The sequence below is a fragment of the Neophocaena asiaeorientalis genome, unplaced genomic scaffold (assembly GCF_003031525.2).
Source record: "Neophocaena asiaeorientalis asiaeorientalis breed wild unplaced genomic scaffold, Neophocaena_asiaeorientalis_V1.1 scaffold67, whole genome shotgun sequence".
Taxonomy (NCBI): domain Eukaryota; kingdom Metazoa; phylum Chordata; class Mammalia; order Artiodactyla; family Phocoenidae; genus Neophocaena; species Neophocaena asiaeorientalis.
The window spans coordinates 13,277,112-13,292,827 of NW_020173731.1; the positions used below are offsets into that span (position 1 = coordinate 13,277,112).

Consider the following 15,716-nt stretch of genomic DNA (forward strand, 5'->3'; position numbering starts at 1 on the left):
AGCATGTTATTTAGTCTCCAAGTAATCTTTTTTTTTCTCATTTCTTTTTCTGTGATTGATTTCTAGTTTCATGCCATTGTGCTCAGAAGAGAGGCTTGAAATAATTTCTATACTCTTAAATTTGTTGAGGTTTGTTTTGTGCCCTAGTACAATCAATCAATCCTAGTTGATTGATTCAATCCTCTAGTGGTCAATCCTAGAGAATGTTCCATGTGCACTTGAAAAGAATGTGTATTCTGCTTTTTTTTTTTTTTTTGACGTAATATCCTGAAAATATCAATTAAATCTAACTGTTCTATTGTATCATTTAGGATCTCTGTTGCCTTACTGATTTTCTGTCTCGAAGATCTGTCCATTGATGTGAGTGGGGTGTTAAATCTCCTACTATTATTGCATTCCTGTCATTTTCTTCTTTTATGTATGTTAGCATTTTTTAAAATGTACTTGGGCACACCTATATTAGGTGCATATATGTTGATGAGTGTAAAATCCTCTTTTTATATTGATCCTTTTATCAATATATAGTGTCCTTCTTTATCTTTCTTTATGGTCTTTGTTTTAAAGTCTATTTTGTCTAATATGTGTATTGTGAACCCTGCTTTCTTGTCATTTCTATTTCCATGAAATATCTTTTTTTATCCCCTCACTTTCAATCTATGTGTCTCCTTTGCCCTAAGGTGGGTCTCTTATAGGCAGCATATTGTAGGCTCTTGTTTTTCTTTCCAGTCTGCCAGTCCACGTCTTTTGATTAGAGTACTTAGTCTGTTGACATTTAAGGTAATTATTGACAAACATGTATTTATTGCCATTTTATTTTATTTATTTATCTTTAACATCTTTATTGTAATATAATTGCTTTACAATGGTTTGTTAGTTTCTGCGTTATAACAAAGTGAATCAGTTATACATATACATATGTTCCCATATCTCTTCCCTCTTGTGTCTCCCTCCCTCACACCCTCCCTATCCCACCCCTCTAGGTGGTCACAAAGCACTGAGCTGATCTCCCTTTGCCATGTGGCTGCTTTCCACTAGCTATCCATTTTATGCTTGGTAGTGTATACTACCACTACCACTACCACAGTGTATATCCTCAAGTCCATTCTCTAGTAGGTCTGTGTCTTTATTCCCATCTTACTCCTAGGTTCTTCATGACCTTTTTTTTTTCCCTTAGACGCCATATATATATGTGTTAGCATACAGTATTTGTTTTTCTCTTTCTGACTTACTTCACTCTGTATGACAGACTCTAGGTCTATCCACCTCATTACAAATAGCTCGATTTCGTTTCTTTTTATGGCTGAGTAATATTCCATTGTATATATGTGCCACATATTCCTTATCCATTCATCCGATGATGGACACTTATGTTGCTTCCATCTCCTTGCTATTGTAAATAGAGCTGCAATGAATATTTTGTTACATGACTCTTTTTGAATTACGGTTTTCTCAGGGTATATGCCCAGTAGTGGGATTGCTGGGTCGTATGGTAGTTCTATTTGTAGCTTTTTAAGGAACCTCCATACTGTTTTCCATAGTGGCTGTATCAATTTACATTCCCACCAGCAGTGCAAGAGTGTTCCCTTTTCTCCACACCTCCAGCATTTATTGTTTCTAGATTTTTTGATGATGGCCATTCTGACTGGTGTGAGATGATATCTCATTGTAGTTTTGATTTGCATTTCTCTAATGATTAATGATGTTGAGCATTCTTAATATGGTTTTTCTCCTTCAGTTTGTTGATATGGTGTATCACGTTGATTGATTTGTGTACATTGAAGAATCCTTGCGTTCCTGGGATAAACCCCACTTGATCATGGTGTATGATCCTTTTAATGTGCTGCTGGATTCTGTTTGCTAGTATTTTGTTGAGGATTTTTGCATCTATGTTCATCAGTGATATTGGCCTGCAGTTTTCTTTCTTTGTGTCATCTTTTTCTGGTTTTGGTATTAGGGTGATGGTGGCCTCCTAGAACGAGTATGGGAGTGTTCCTCCCTCTGCTATATTTTGGAAGTGTTTGAGAAGGATAGGTGTTAGCTCTTCTCTGAATGTTTGATAGAACTCACCTGTGAAGCCATCTGGTCCTGGGCTTTTGTTTGTTGGAAGATTTTTAATCACAGTCTCAGTTTCAATGCTTGTGATTGGTCTGTTCATATTTTCTATTTCTTCCTGGTTCAGTCTCGGCAGGTTGTGCATCTCTAAGAATTTGTGTGTTTCTTCCAGGTTGTCGATCTTATTGGCGTAGAGTTGCTTGTAGTAATCTCTCATGATCTTTTGTATTTCTGCAGTGTCAGTTGTTACCTCTCCTTTTTCATTTCTAATTCTATTGATTTGAGTCTTCTCCCTTTTTTTCTTGATGAGTCTGGCTAATGGTTTATCGATTTTGTTTATCTTCTCAAAGAACCAGCTTTTAAATCTTACTGTGTTTGGGGTCTCCTTTTTGCAGGCTGCAGGTTCGTAGTTCCCATTGTTTTTGGTGTCTGTCCCCAGTGGCTAAAGTTGGTTCATTGGGTTGTGTAGGCTTCTTGGTGGGGGGGAGTAGTGCCTGTGTTCTGATGGATAAGGCTGGATCTTGTCTTTCTGGTGGGCAGGTCCATGTCTGGTGGTGTGTTGGGCTGTCTGTGGCCTTATTAAGATTTTAGGCAGCCTCTCTGCTAATGCATGAGATTGTGTTCCTGTCTTGCTAGTTGTTTGGTGTAGGGTGTCCAGCACTGTAGCTTGCTGGTTGTTGAGTGAAGCTGGGTGTTGAGAGGATAAAATAAAATAAAATAAAATAATTAAAAAATAATTATTAAGAAAAAAAAATTTTTAAGTAAAACAAACAAACAAAAAACAGATGGACAGAACCCTAGGACAAATGGTGAAAGCAAAGCTATAAAGACAAAATCTCACACAGAAGCATACATATGCATGCTCACAAAAAGAGGAAAAGGGGAAAAAATAATATATCTTACTCTCAAAGTCCACCTCCTCAATTTGGGATGATTCATTGCCTATTCAGGTATTCCACTGATGCAGGGTACATCAAGTTGATTGTGGAGCTTTAATCCGCTACTTCTGAGGCTGCTGGGAGAAATTTCCCTTTCTCTTCTTTGTTCACACAGCTCCCGGGGTTCAGCTTTGGATTTGGCCTCGCCTGTGCATGTAGGTCATGGAGGGCATCTGTTCTTCGCTCAGACAGGACGGGGTTAAAGGAGCAGCTGATTCGGGTGCTCTGGCTCACTCAGGCCGGGGGGAGGGAGGGTAGAGATGTGGGGCGAGCCTGCGGAGGCAGAGGCCAGCGTGATGTTGCACCAGCCTCAGGCGCGCCATGTGTTCTCCCAGGGAAGTTGTCCCTGGATCACGGGACCCTGGCAGTGGCGGGCTGCACAGGCTCCCGGGAGGGGAGGTGTGGATAGTGACCTGTGCTCACACAGAGGCTTCTTGGTGGCAGCAGCAGTGGCCTTAGCATCTCATGCCTGTCTCTGGGGTCTGCGCTGATAGCCGCGGCTCATGCCCGTCTTTGGAGCTCCTTTAAGCAGCACTCTTAATCCCCTCTCCTCGCGCACCAGGAAACAAAGAGGGAAGAAAAAGTCTCTTGCCTCTTTGGCAGGTCCAGACTTTTTCCTGGACTCCATCCCAGCTAGCCGTGGTGCACTAGCCCCTTCAGGCTGTGTTCACGCCGCCAGTTCTCTCCCTGTGATCCGACCGAAGTCCGAGCCTCAGCTCCCAGCCCCGCCTGCCGCGGCTGGTGAGCAGACAAGCCTCTCGGGCTGGTGAGTGCTGGTTGGCACCGAGCCTCTCTGCGGGAGTCTCTCTACTTAGCCCTCTGCACCCCTGTTGCTGTGCTCTCCTCCGCGGCTCCGAAGCTTCCCCCCTCCACTACCCACAGTCTCTGCCCGCGAAGGAGCTTCCTAGTGTGTGGAAACCTTTCCTCCTTCACAGCTCCCTCCCACTGGTGCAGGTCCCATCCCTATTCTTTTGTCTCTGTTTATTATTTTTTCTTTTGCCCTACCCAGGTATGTGGGGAGTTTGTTGCCTTTTGGGAGGTCTGAGGTCTTCTGCCAGCGTTCAGTGGGTGTTCTGTAGGAGTTGTTCCACATGTAGATATATTTCTGATGTATCTGTGGGGAGGAAGGTGATCTCCATGTCTTACTCTTCCGCCATCTTCCCCCTCTCTCTCTTTTTTTTTTTTTCAGTATGCGCGCCTCTCACTGTTGTGGCCTCTCCCGTTGCGGAGCACAGGCTCCAGACGCGCAGGCTCAGTGACCGTGGCCATTGCTTACGGGCCCAGCTGCTCCACGGCATGTGGGATCTTCCCGGACTGGGGCACGAACCCGTGTCCCCTGCATCGGCAGGCAGACTCTCAACCACTGTGACACCAGGGAAGCCCTTCCCCGCCTCTTTATTGTCATTTTAAACCTGTTTTCCTGTTGATTCTGTTTCTCCTTTGCTCCTTTCTTTTTCTTTTTGTGGTTTGATGATTTCCTTTTATTTTATGTTGTGTTCTCTTCTTTCTGTTTTTTGTGCATCTATTTTATGTTTTTGATTTGTGATTACCCCTTTTTTCAAGTATGTTAACCCCTTCCTATATCTGCTTCCTTTAGACGGATAGTTATGTAGGCTCAAACAAATTCTAAAAAAAGATAATAAGAATCTACATTTTTTACTCTCTTCCCCCACACTTTATGATTTTGATGTCCTTTTTTACATCTTCATGTTTATCCTTTTGCTGTTCCTTGTGTTTATCATTGTTTTCACAGATGGATTTCTTTTTTCCTTTTTGATCTGTATACTGGCTTATTTAAGTGATTTACTTTCCAATTGTGATTTCCTATTTCTTCTTCCTTCTTTTCTATTTAGAGAAGACCTTTCACTATTTCTTGTAGGATAGGTTTAGTATTGCTGTATTCTTTTAGTTTTTGCTTGTCTGAGAAATTCTTTCTCTCTCCTTCTATTCTAAATGATAATCTTGCTGGGTAGAGTATTCCAGGTTGCAGATTATTCCCTTTTAAAACGTTAATTTTTGTCATTCTGAGTATAATGTGTCTTGGTGTAGGTCTCTTTGGGTTCATCTTCTTTGGGATTCTCTGTGCTTCTTGTATCTGGATATCTGTTTGCTTCTTTAGGTTTGGGAAATTTTCAGCTATAATTTCTTCAAATACATTTTCAATCCCTTTTTCTCTTTCTTCTCCTTCTGGAATCCCTATTATGTGTAGATTGGCTTGTTATATTATCCCATAGGTCTCATATATGGCTTTCATATTTCTTCATTTGTCTTTCTGTCTGCTGTTCTGATTAGGTGATTTCCATTATTCTATCTTCCAGATCACTTCTTCATTCTTCTGCATTATTCATTCTGCTATTCATTGCCTTTAGTTCAGCTTTTGTCTCAGCAAATGAATTTTCTAATTTTTCTTGCCTCCTCCTTATATTTTCTCATTCCTTTTAACAGTACTCTGCATTTCTGTTGATAGCCTTTATTAATTCCGTCAGTGTTTTCATTACCCCTTTTTGGCTCGGTGTCTATTAGACTGAAGAAGTCTGTCTCATTGTTTGTTCCTTCAGGGAAATTCTCTTGGTATTTTAAGTGGGAGTGGTTTCTCTGCTTCTTCATTTTACTTCCGTTTCCCTTACTCTGTGAGTTTAGGAGAAACAGTTATCTACTGTAGTCTTGGAAGGCTAGATATACATGGGAGCATCCCTGTGTAACTTGTGTGGGTTTAATATTTTTGGCATGAGAGCTGCTTTTAGTTTGGATGCCTTCCACCTCTTTCCTCAGCATGTCCTGGCTGTTATCCCCTTGATAGGGGGTGTGCAGATGTGGTGGCTCATGCATACTCCCAGGGGCTGCAACAGCAGGGGCAGCAATTGACTCTTGCTCATGGGTCTCTCAGCAGTGGCAGCAGTCTGAGCACACTCCCTGGACCCATGACAGGGTGGGGACAGTGATTAGCACTCACTCCCAATTCTCTCAGAAGTGGCAGGGACCCACACCCACCTCCGAAGCCCATGATGGCAGTGGGGGCTCACACCCACCCCCAGAGCTTGTATAGGCCATCCTGTTACCTGACAGCCTGAATGGGGAAAGAATTTCCTACGTGGTCCCACCCCTCTCCTTGAGCACCCCCCAACAATGGTGCCTTGCCACTCTGGCTGGCTCAGGCTTCTTCTGCATATACCCTCAGTTGCAGCCACACCCTGCTCCAGCCCCTTCAGGCTGTCTCCACTCAGCCAATCCCAGTTCTCTCCCCAAGTTGACCTCTGAAGCCCACGCTTTAGCACCCAGCCCCCAACCACACCGGGGACAAGCATCTCAGGCTGGGGAGTGCACAGTAGTGGTATCGACCATCTGTGAAGGTCTCTCTCTGTTTTTCCTTCCACAGACTTGTTGTCATGCTCTCCTCCAAGGCTCCAAAATTCCCCCTCTATCCTGGCTTGTCTCCCCGCCAGTGAGGGGACTTTCCAGGGTGTGGGAACATTTCTTCTTCCATGGCTCCTTCCCAGGGGCACAGGTCTTATTCCGATTCCATTCTCTCTCTCTCTTTTTCTTTATTCTTTTGTCATACCTGGTTACATGGAGCTTTTCTTGCCCTTTCAGAAGTCTGAGGTCTTCTGCCTGTGTTCAGTAGATATTCTATGAGAATTGTTCCACACAGAGATGTATTTGTGGGAGGAGGTGAGCTCCACGACCTACTCCACCACCATATTGATCCCCCTTCTGTTTTATTTTCTAATATAAGCATTTAAGATTATAATTTTTCTCTAAAGTACCACTTTAATTGTATTTCACAAGTTTGACATGTAGTGTTTTGTCTCTAAGCCTTTCTAAATATTTTTAATTTCAATTATAATTACTCTTTAATCCATGAGTTATTTAATGTTTTTAGATCTCTTTCTTTCATGGATGTTATTTTCACTAAGTTTAATAATTCTAGGAATAGACTTATTTTTTCTTTAGCACATTAGGAATATTGTTGTACTGTTCTCTAGCTTTCACTATTGATGAAAAAAGGAGTTAATGTAATTGTCATTTACTTGAAGGTTATATATCTTTTCTCTCTGACTGCTTTTAGTATCTTTTCTTTTCTCTTAATTTTTAAAATAAAAATTTAGTTTATCATCTATTTATGCAAGGTACACAACAGGCAAAGTGTTTCACATCATAGATTGCACTTCCAACTCCTTGGAATATTCATTTCTTTGGCTGAAAGAGAGACTAGACAGGAAAGGCAGGCAATGCTTAGGCAACTAAAATAAGGTTGGGGCCAAGGGGAGCAATACTAACATCATCCTCACAGGGAATGGGCACAAGGGGGCTGTTAGTAGCAAGCTGATTTTCTAGAACTGTTAGCTAGAAGCATAGAAGCACTACTTCTAGACATTCAGACAGTCTCAGGCTTCAGTCATCCCCACCACACAGGTACAGAGCACTTTCTGGTAGTCACTCTTGGTGTCTTGCTGGATGTAGTAGTACAGCAATTTGGAGACCATGATTCTAATCAACACCTTATAATGAGTTCCCTTGCCTTTCATGGAGCAAAATGCAGGGGCTTATTATGAATACACTAGGCCAGGTTCAGGAAAGCATTTTCCTGGTCTCCTTTGACCTCTTTCTTGATGCTGCTTAACATGTTATAAGGTCCATAATTCTTGTACCTTTCAAATACTTTCTGGAGGTGACACAGACTCCACTTGATCATGATGCTGATCCATTTGAGAACCTCAGTTCCTCCCCTCTTCTCTTTAGTACAATAGAGATCGAAGGCATCTTGGTCAATCAATACAAAATCAATGACAGAGCCATCCTCTCCTCTTCTACCCTTTGCAGGGGCAACCGTCTGCTTGCAGAAGTCACCAGATATGTCAGAAACAATGTCCTTCTCCAGATCAATCTTATACACTTCCTTGTAGACTGTTAATTTCCTGTTGCTCCTGGTTGGTCCTTGAGCAAATGGTCTCAATGAGGCAGTCCTTATCAAACCCCAGACCCTACATGGAGGCTTTCAGTTCAGAAGCATAATACTGAGCATGTGTTTTCAATGGGCCTCAAATCACCATCTTCAGGTGGCTGGACAAGGCTGACTTCAGTGTTGATGCAAGTTCCTTTTTGGTCTTCCTCTGGTAGGCAATATCCTGTCTCTGTTCATTGCTGCATTTGGTCAAGATGTTGATGATGGTAACTTCATCTATACCTTTGGTCCTGATGGCCGTTTCAATGTTCAAAGCATTCTACTCAGCATCAGAGTTCTACGCTTCGACTGACCTGTATGTACTTGAGGGTGTAATGTAATCACCCTTCAGGCTAGGCTTGTACAAAATTTCATAAGCAGTAGACATTTTGACAGAAGCTGGGCCACATACCAAGAGCTATGAGCATTCCCATATGTGGACTTTTTTTTTTTAATTTTAGACATTCTGGAAAGTTTCACTATGATGTGCTATAGGTGTGGATTACTTTTTATTTAAACTGCTTGTGATTACCTGGGCTTCCCAATTTTGTCAGTTATCTATTCTTCAGTTCTGAGAAATTTTTAGCCATCAACCCCTTCAAATACTGCCCCTTTTTTGTCTCATGTCTTTTAGAATTCCAATGCAATCTTTCTTGCCTACTTTTTATCTCTTTGTCTCTCTGAACTGCATTCTGGACAATTTCTTTAGATCTGTCTTCCAATACAGTAATTCTCACTTCAGCTTTGTCTAAGCTGCTGTTAAACCTGTCCACTTCATTTTTTAAACTTTTTTTTTGCATTGAGAATATGTAACACAATTAAGAAAAGTGCAAAAATATAAATGTATAGCTTAACAATTAATTATGAAACAAATACCAAATAATCACCCTATAAATGGAACATTATCAATAGTCCAGAAGTCCCTTGTGTCTCTGTTTCTGATCCCCAACCACCACTGCTTCCACCAGAGATAATTATCACTGTGACTTTAGTGTAATCATTTCTTTGCTTTTCTTTATAGTTTACCAGCTATATCAATTATTGTTTGTTTTAATGTAACACTCTGTATTATGGGTCTTGCATCTTTTATTCAACACAATATTTAAAAATTAATCCATGTTTGTACCCGTGGTTCACTAACTTTCCCTGCTGGGAAGTAGTATAGTTCATGAGAATATTATAATTTTTTATTCTATTTTTGAAGAATATTTGGATTAGTTCTTTCCCCTTTTTGTGGAGACTATTTTCAACAATGCTGCCATGAACATCATTGTATATGTATATTGAAACACATGTGCATAAATTTCTTAAGGCTATGTATTAGGAGTGGAATTTTTGGGTCACAGGTTATATATACCTTTAATTTTACTAGATAATTCCAAGCTATTTTTCAAAATGTTTGTTCCACTGAAATTTTTATTTCAATTGTTTTACTTAATTCATTTTTAGAAATTTTATTGCATTCTTCAAATCTGCTTGATAATATATTCCCTTGCTCTTTATGCATATTTTAAATTTCTTCTTTCATTTTCCTTAAGTTTATACTTATTATATATGTTTTTTTTCAGATGATTCAAAAATAGAAGCTTTGCAGGCATGATTCTGATATCTCAGGGTTTCTCAGCGTTAGCACTATTGACATCTTGAGCCAGATAAGTCTTTATTGTAAGAGGCCGTCCTGCATTTTAGAGGATGTTTGACAGCATCCCTGACCTCTATATACTAGATGCCAAGAGCACACACATTCCCCTCCCAATTGTGACAACCAAAAATGTCTCCTGGAGGGCAAAATTGCCCCAGCTTGTGAACAACTATATGCCCTCTACTTTTTCCCTTATGGGACCTCACTCATGGTGTCTTGTTTCCTTGTGTTTTGTGATTTTTTTTAGGTAAGCTCATGTTTCTTAAACCTATACCTGTGGGAATTCTCTGATGCCTAGATTGAAATGTTTTCCTTTGGGACTGTTTTCCATTTGCTACTGCCAGGCACCTCAGGACACTGCCAGCTCAGGATCACACAAAAATTAAATATTTGGATGTAGGTTTTTTGAACCATCAAGATAGTGTGAATTTTGTGCAGCAAATCTGCACAAGGGCTAGCTGGTAGTTACTAATTCTCAAGAGAGATGTTTTTCTCCCTTCTATTCAGTGCCAGGTTTAAGGCAGGTTGGTAGAGCACAGACTTATTTTTAATTCACCCTTATGATGAATTGTAGCCTTTGGGTTCCAGGTTTATGGGATTATACTGGGAGTGTGGACTCCTGTTAGACTTTTTACATTTGACAAGTCCTCCGTGCCTTGCAAGATTTGTGAAAATTGAAACTCATTATAAATGCTGAAATTAGTACAGGCTTATATTTCTGGCTTTTATGTGATGTTAAGGCTTCTGAATTTACCTGTAATTTTTTCCCAGTCTATTGATGCGTTTAAAAATAGGTTTTAATTATTTTGTCCAGCATTTTTGGGTTTCCTTAGTGAGAGGATCAATCACTAAAGTACTATGCTGGATTTCACCAAGATGGTGGAGGAGTAGGAGAATGTGGAGTTCATCTCTCTACAAAAATGCATCAAGAATACATCTGCAGATGGAACAATTCTCACAGAACACCGCCTGAACACTAGCAGAAGACCTTGGACACTGGAAAGGACAAGAAAGATCCCCGCATAACTGGGTAGGACAAAAGAAAGAAGGGTAAAAGAAGAGGAGAGGAAATGGGATGGGATTTGTACCCCTGGGGGGGAACTGAAGCAGAGAAGAGGTTCCCTCATTCAGGGAAGCCTCCTCACCGATGGGGAAATCAGTTGGGACAGAAGGGGAATATCTGTGGCTGTCAGAGGAGGGTGAAATGGACAGTATCTGGCAGACAGGACAGAGTGAGACCTACACAGACAGTCTGTGACACAGCCTTGCATGCCCCAGACTGGGACATGTGTCCACCAGTGCACACTGGGGCTGAGAGCTTGAATGTGGGGACTAGAGAGAAAACCCAAGGGGAGAAAAGCTGTTGGCTGTGAGGAGACAGCCTGAGGGGACGGGAGGGAGGAAATCTACAACTGGAAATGCTTGTGGAAGAAACCCAGACTGCCATAGAAGCAAGGCACCACTGTTGAGTGATGCACAGGGGGTGGAGCTGCCATTGCAGCCTCTCTCTCCCCACATGTCAGTCCCCTGTCCCACCAGGCACTAGGAAACGCCCCCACTAGGGCTGGCCTTCTTTCACTTGCTGCCAGGTGCTAGGAAAAGTCCCCACCAGGGCTGACCTTCTCGTGCTGGCTGCCAGGTGATAGGAAAGTCTTCCACTAGGGCTGGATCTCTCGCATCCATGGCCGCCAGCTTTCCTGCATACCTGCTGCCACCAGGGACCCTATGACACAGGCAGTCATGCAATCTCCATGCCCTGTCCTCACCAGGGCAGAACAGAGTGTTCCAGGGCAGCCTTGGGAGCAGACTCCTGTGTATGGCCCACATGCAGAGGTGGAACTAAAACCACAGCTGAGTCCCAGGGGCAGGGCAACTAATGAAGAGGAATGAAAATCTTTCTGTGACACTGCACAAACTGCAGTTTAAAACCCCAAAATCAGCTTGGTAAACCCTGCATCTATGGAATATCTGAATGGACAATGAGTGTTCCCACAACTGAAACTGGTCTAGCTCTAGCAGCTGTGGACTTTGGGGATTAGTACCTGTGGAAGTTGGGCCACGTCAGAGTCTGAGATGCACCCATAGTGCCCACAGAGGGACTAGAGACCTACCTAGAGGTTTTTGAGGGCCTCCTGGGGAGGTGGAGGTTAGCAGTGACTCACAGTTGGGGCAAGGACAGCTGAAACACCAGAAAAATGTAATTTTTTAATGCTTTGTTCTGTTCTGCTGTTGTTTTTTTTAATTATTATTTAGTTTTTAATTTTTTTTATATTTCTATATTACCTTTTTGTTGTTCTGTGTTTTTTCCTTGTTTTTTTCTTTCCTTTGTTCTATTTTGTTTTTATCTTTTCTCCCCCCATCTTCTATGTGTTATCTTTTTAAATCATTTTTTATCATTTTTGAGAGTTTTGTTTTCTTTCCTTCTACCTTCAGTTTGCATTATGCTTTTCTTTTTTTTTTATGCTTTGTTTTTAATTGTTTGATTTTATTTTGGGGTCCTTTTGTTTGTCTGGTTGCTCTCTTGTTTTTTGTTTTCTCTGTTTTTGTTTATATTTCTTTTTTGTATGTGTGTGTTTTTTTGTTTTTGTTCGGTTTTGCTTTTACCATTTATCTGGGGTTTTGTTTGTTTTTAATTATTGTTGATGCTGTTTGCTTTGCTATTTGTCTTGGGTTTTGTTTGTCTGTTTGTTTTCATCCTGACCTTTTTCTCTTCTTTTTTCTTTTATTTTTTTCCCCTTTTTAATCAAAATGTGTGGCTTGCAGGGTTTTGGTTCCCAGGCCGGGGGTCAGTCCTGAGCCTTGGGTTGGAGTGCAAAGTCCAGGAAACTGGAAATCCAGAGAATTCCCAGCCCCAGGGGATCCCAGAGGTCTCCATCTCAACTCCAAGACCCGGCTCCACCCAACTGCCTGCAGGCACCTGTGCTGAACGCTTACACCAAACAACAAGCAAGACAGGAACACAAACCACCCAACAGCAGACAGGCTGCCTAAAGGCACACAAAGCCCACAGACACCCCCAAACATACCACCTGATGTGGGCCTGCCCATCAAAGGGACAAGCTCCAACTCCACCCACTGGAAGACAGGCACCAGTCCCACCCACCAGGAAGCTTACACAAGCAACTGGACAAACCACACCCACTGGGGTCAGACACCAGAAGCAAGAGTAACTACGACCTGAGCCTCATCCACCAGAGGGCAGACAGCAGAAGCAAGAACTACAATCCTGCAGCCTGTGGAACAAAAACCACATTCACAGAAAGATAAACAAGATGAAAAGGCAGAGAGCTATGTACCAGATGACAGAACAAGATAAAACCCCAGAAAAACAACTAAATGAAGTGGAGATATGCAACCTTCCAGAAAAAGAATTCAGAATAATGATAGTGAAGATGATCCAGGACCTTGGAAAACGAATGGAGGCAAAGATCGAGAAGATGCAAGAAATGTTTAACAAAGACCTAGAAGAATGAAAGAGCAAACAAAAAGAGATGAACAATACAATAACTGAAATGAAAATTACACTAGAAGGAATCAATAGCAGAATAACTGAGGCAGAAGAACAGATAAGTGACCTGAAAGACAGAATGGTGGAATTCACTGCTGCAGAACAGAATAAAGGAAAAGGAATGAAAAGAAATGAAAACAGCCTAAGAGACCTCTGGGAGAACATTAAATGCAGCAACATTCGCATTATAGCGGTCCAAGAAGGAGAAGAGAGAGAGAAAGGACCAGAGAAAATATTTGAAGAGATTATACTTGAAAACTTCCATAACATGAGAAAGGAAATAGGCACCCAAGTCCGGGAAGTGCAGCGAGTCCCACATAGGATAAACAGAAGAAGAAACACTCAGAGACACAGTAAACAAATTGGCAAAAATTAAAGACAAAGAAAAATTATTGAAAGTAGCAAGGTAAAAATGACAAATAACATAAAAGGGAACTCCCATAAGGTTAAGCTTATTTCTCAGTAGAAACTCTACAAGCCAGAAGGGAGTGGCATGATATACTTAAAGTGATGACAGGGAAGAACCTACAACCAACCTTACTCTACCCAGCAAGGATCTCATTCAGATTCAATGGAGAAATCAAAAGCTTTACAGACAAGCAAAAGCTAAGAGAATTCAGCACCACCAAACCAGCTCTACAACAAATGCTAAAGGAACTTCTCTAAGAGGGAAACACAAGAGAAGAAAAGGATCTGCAAAAACAAACCCAAAACAATTGAGAAAATGATCATAGGAACATACATATTGATAATTACCTTAAACATGGATAGATTAAATGCTCCAACCAAAAGACACAGGCTTGCTGAATGGATACAAAAATAAGACCCATCTATATGCTGTCTACAAGAGACCCACTTCAGACCTAGGGACACATACAGACTGAAAGTGAGGGGATGGAAAAAGATATTCCATGCAAATGGAAATCAAAAGAAACATGGGGTAGCAATACTCATATCAGGTAAAATAGACTTTAAAATAAAGAATGTTACAAGAGACAAGGAAGGACACTACCTAATGATCAAGGGATCAATCCAAGAAGAAGATATAACAATTATAAATATATATGCACCCAACGTAGGGGCACCTCAATACATAAGCCAACTGCTAACAGCTATAAAAGAGGAAATCGACTGTAACACAATAATAGTGGGGGACTTTAACACCTCACTTACACCAATGGACAGATCATCCAAAATGAAAATAAATAAGGAAACAGAAGCTTTAAATGACACAATAGACCAGATAGATTTAATTGATATTTATAGGACATTCCATCCAAAAACAGCAGATTACACTTTCTTCTCAAGTGTGCATGGAACACTCTCCAGGATAGTGGGTCATCTTGGGTCACAAATAAAGCCTCAGTAAAGTTAAGAGAATTGAAATCATATCAAGCATCTTTTCTGACCACAACACTATGAGATTAGAAATCATAGGGAAAAAAACATAAAACACACACACACATGGAGGCTAAACAATATGTTACTAAATAACCAAGAGATCACCAAAGAAATCAAAGAGTAAATCAGAAAATACCTAGGACAAATGACAATGATAACATGATGATGCAAAACCTACGGGGTGAGCAAAAGCAGTTCTAAGAGGGAAGTTTATAGCTATAAAAGCCTACCTCAAGAAACAAGAAAAATCTCAAATAAACAATCTAACCTAACACCTAAAGGAACTAGAGAAAGAAGAACAAACAAAACCCAAAGTTAGCAGAAGGAAAGAAGTCATAAAGATCAGAGCAGAAATAAATGAAATAGAAACAAAGAAAACAATAGCAAAGATCAATTTTTAAAAAAAGCTGGTTCTTTGAGAAGATAAACAAAAAATTGATAAACCATTAGCCAGACTCACCAAGAAAAAGAGGGAGAGGACTCAAATCAATAAAATTAGAAATGAAAAAGGAGAACTTACAACAGACACTGCAGAAATACAAAGCATCCTAAGAGACTACTACATGCAACTCTATGCCAATAAATTGGACAACCTGGAAGAAATGGACAAATGCTTAGAAAGGTATAACCTTTCAAGACTGAACCAGGAAGAAATAGAAAATATGAACAGACCAAACACAAGCAATGAAATTGAAACTGTGATTCAAAATACTCCAACAAACAAAGGTCCAGGACCAGATGGCTTCACAGGTGAATTCTATCAAACATTTAGAGAAGAGCTAATACCCATCCTTCTCAAACTCTTCCAAAAAATTGTGGGGAAAGGAACACTCCCAAACTCATTCTATGAGGCCACCATCACCCTGATACCAAAACCAGACAAAGATACTACAAAAAAAGAAAATTACACACCAATATCACTGATGAATATAGATGCAAAAATCCTCAACAAAATTCTAGCAAAGAGAATCCAACAAAACATTAAAAGGATCATACACCGTGATTAATTGGGATTTATCCCAGAGGTGCAAGGATTCTTCAATATACGCAAATCAGTCAATGTGATACACCATATCAACAAATTGAAGAATAAAAACCATATGATCATCTCAATAGATGCAGAAAAAGCTTTTGACAAAATTCAACACACATTTGTGATAAAAACTCTCCAGAAAGTGGGCATAGAGGGAACCTACCTCAACATAATAAAGGCCATATACGACAAACCCACAG

General features: G+C 40.7%; 1 pseudogene; it reads right to left on the minus strand.

Moving 5' to 3' along the window:
* Positions 1-7,382: 7,382 nt before the first annotated feature.
* On the minus strand, positions 7,383-8,332 carry LOC112403562 (annexin A2 pseudogene; annotated as a pseudogene).
* Positions 8,333-15,716: the final 7,384 nt, after the last annotated feature.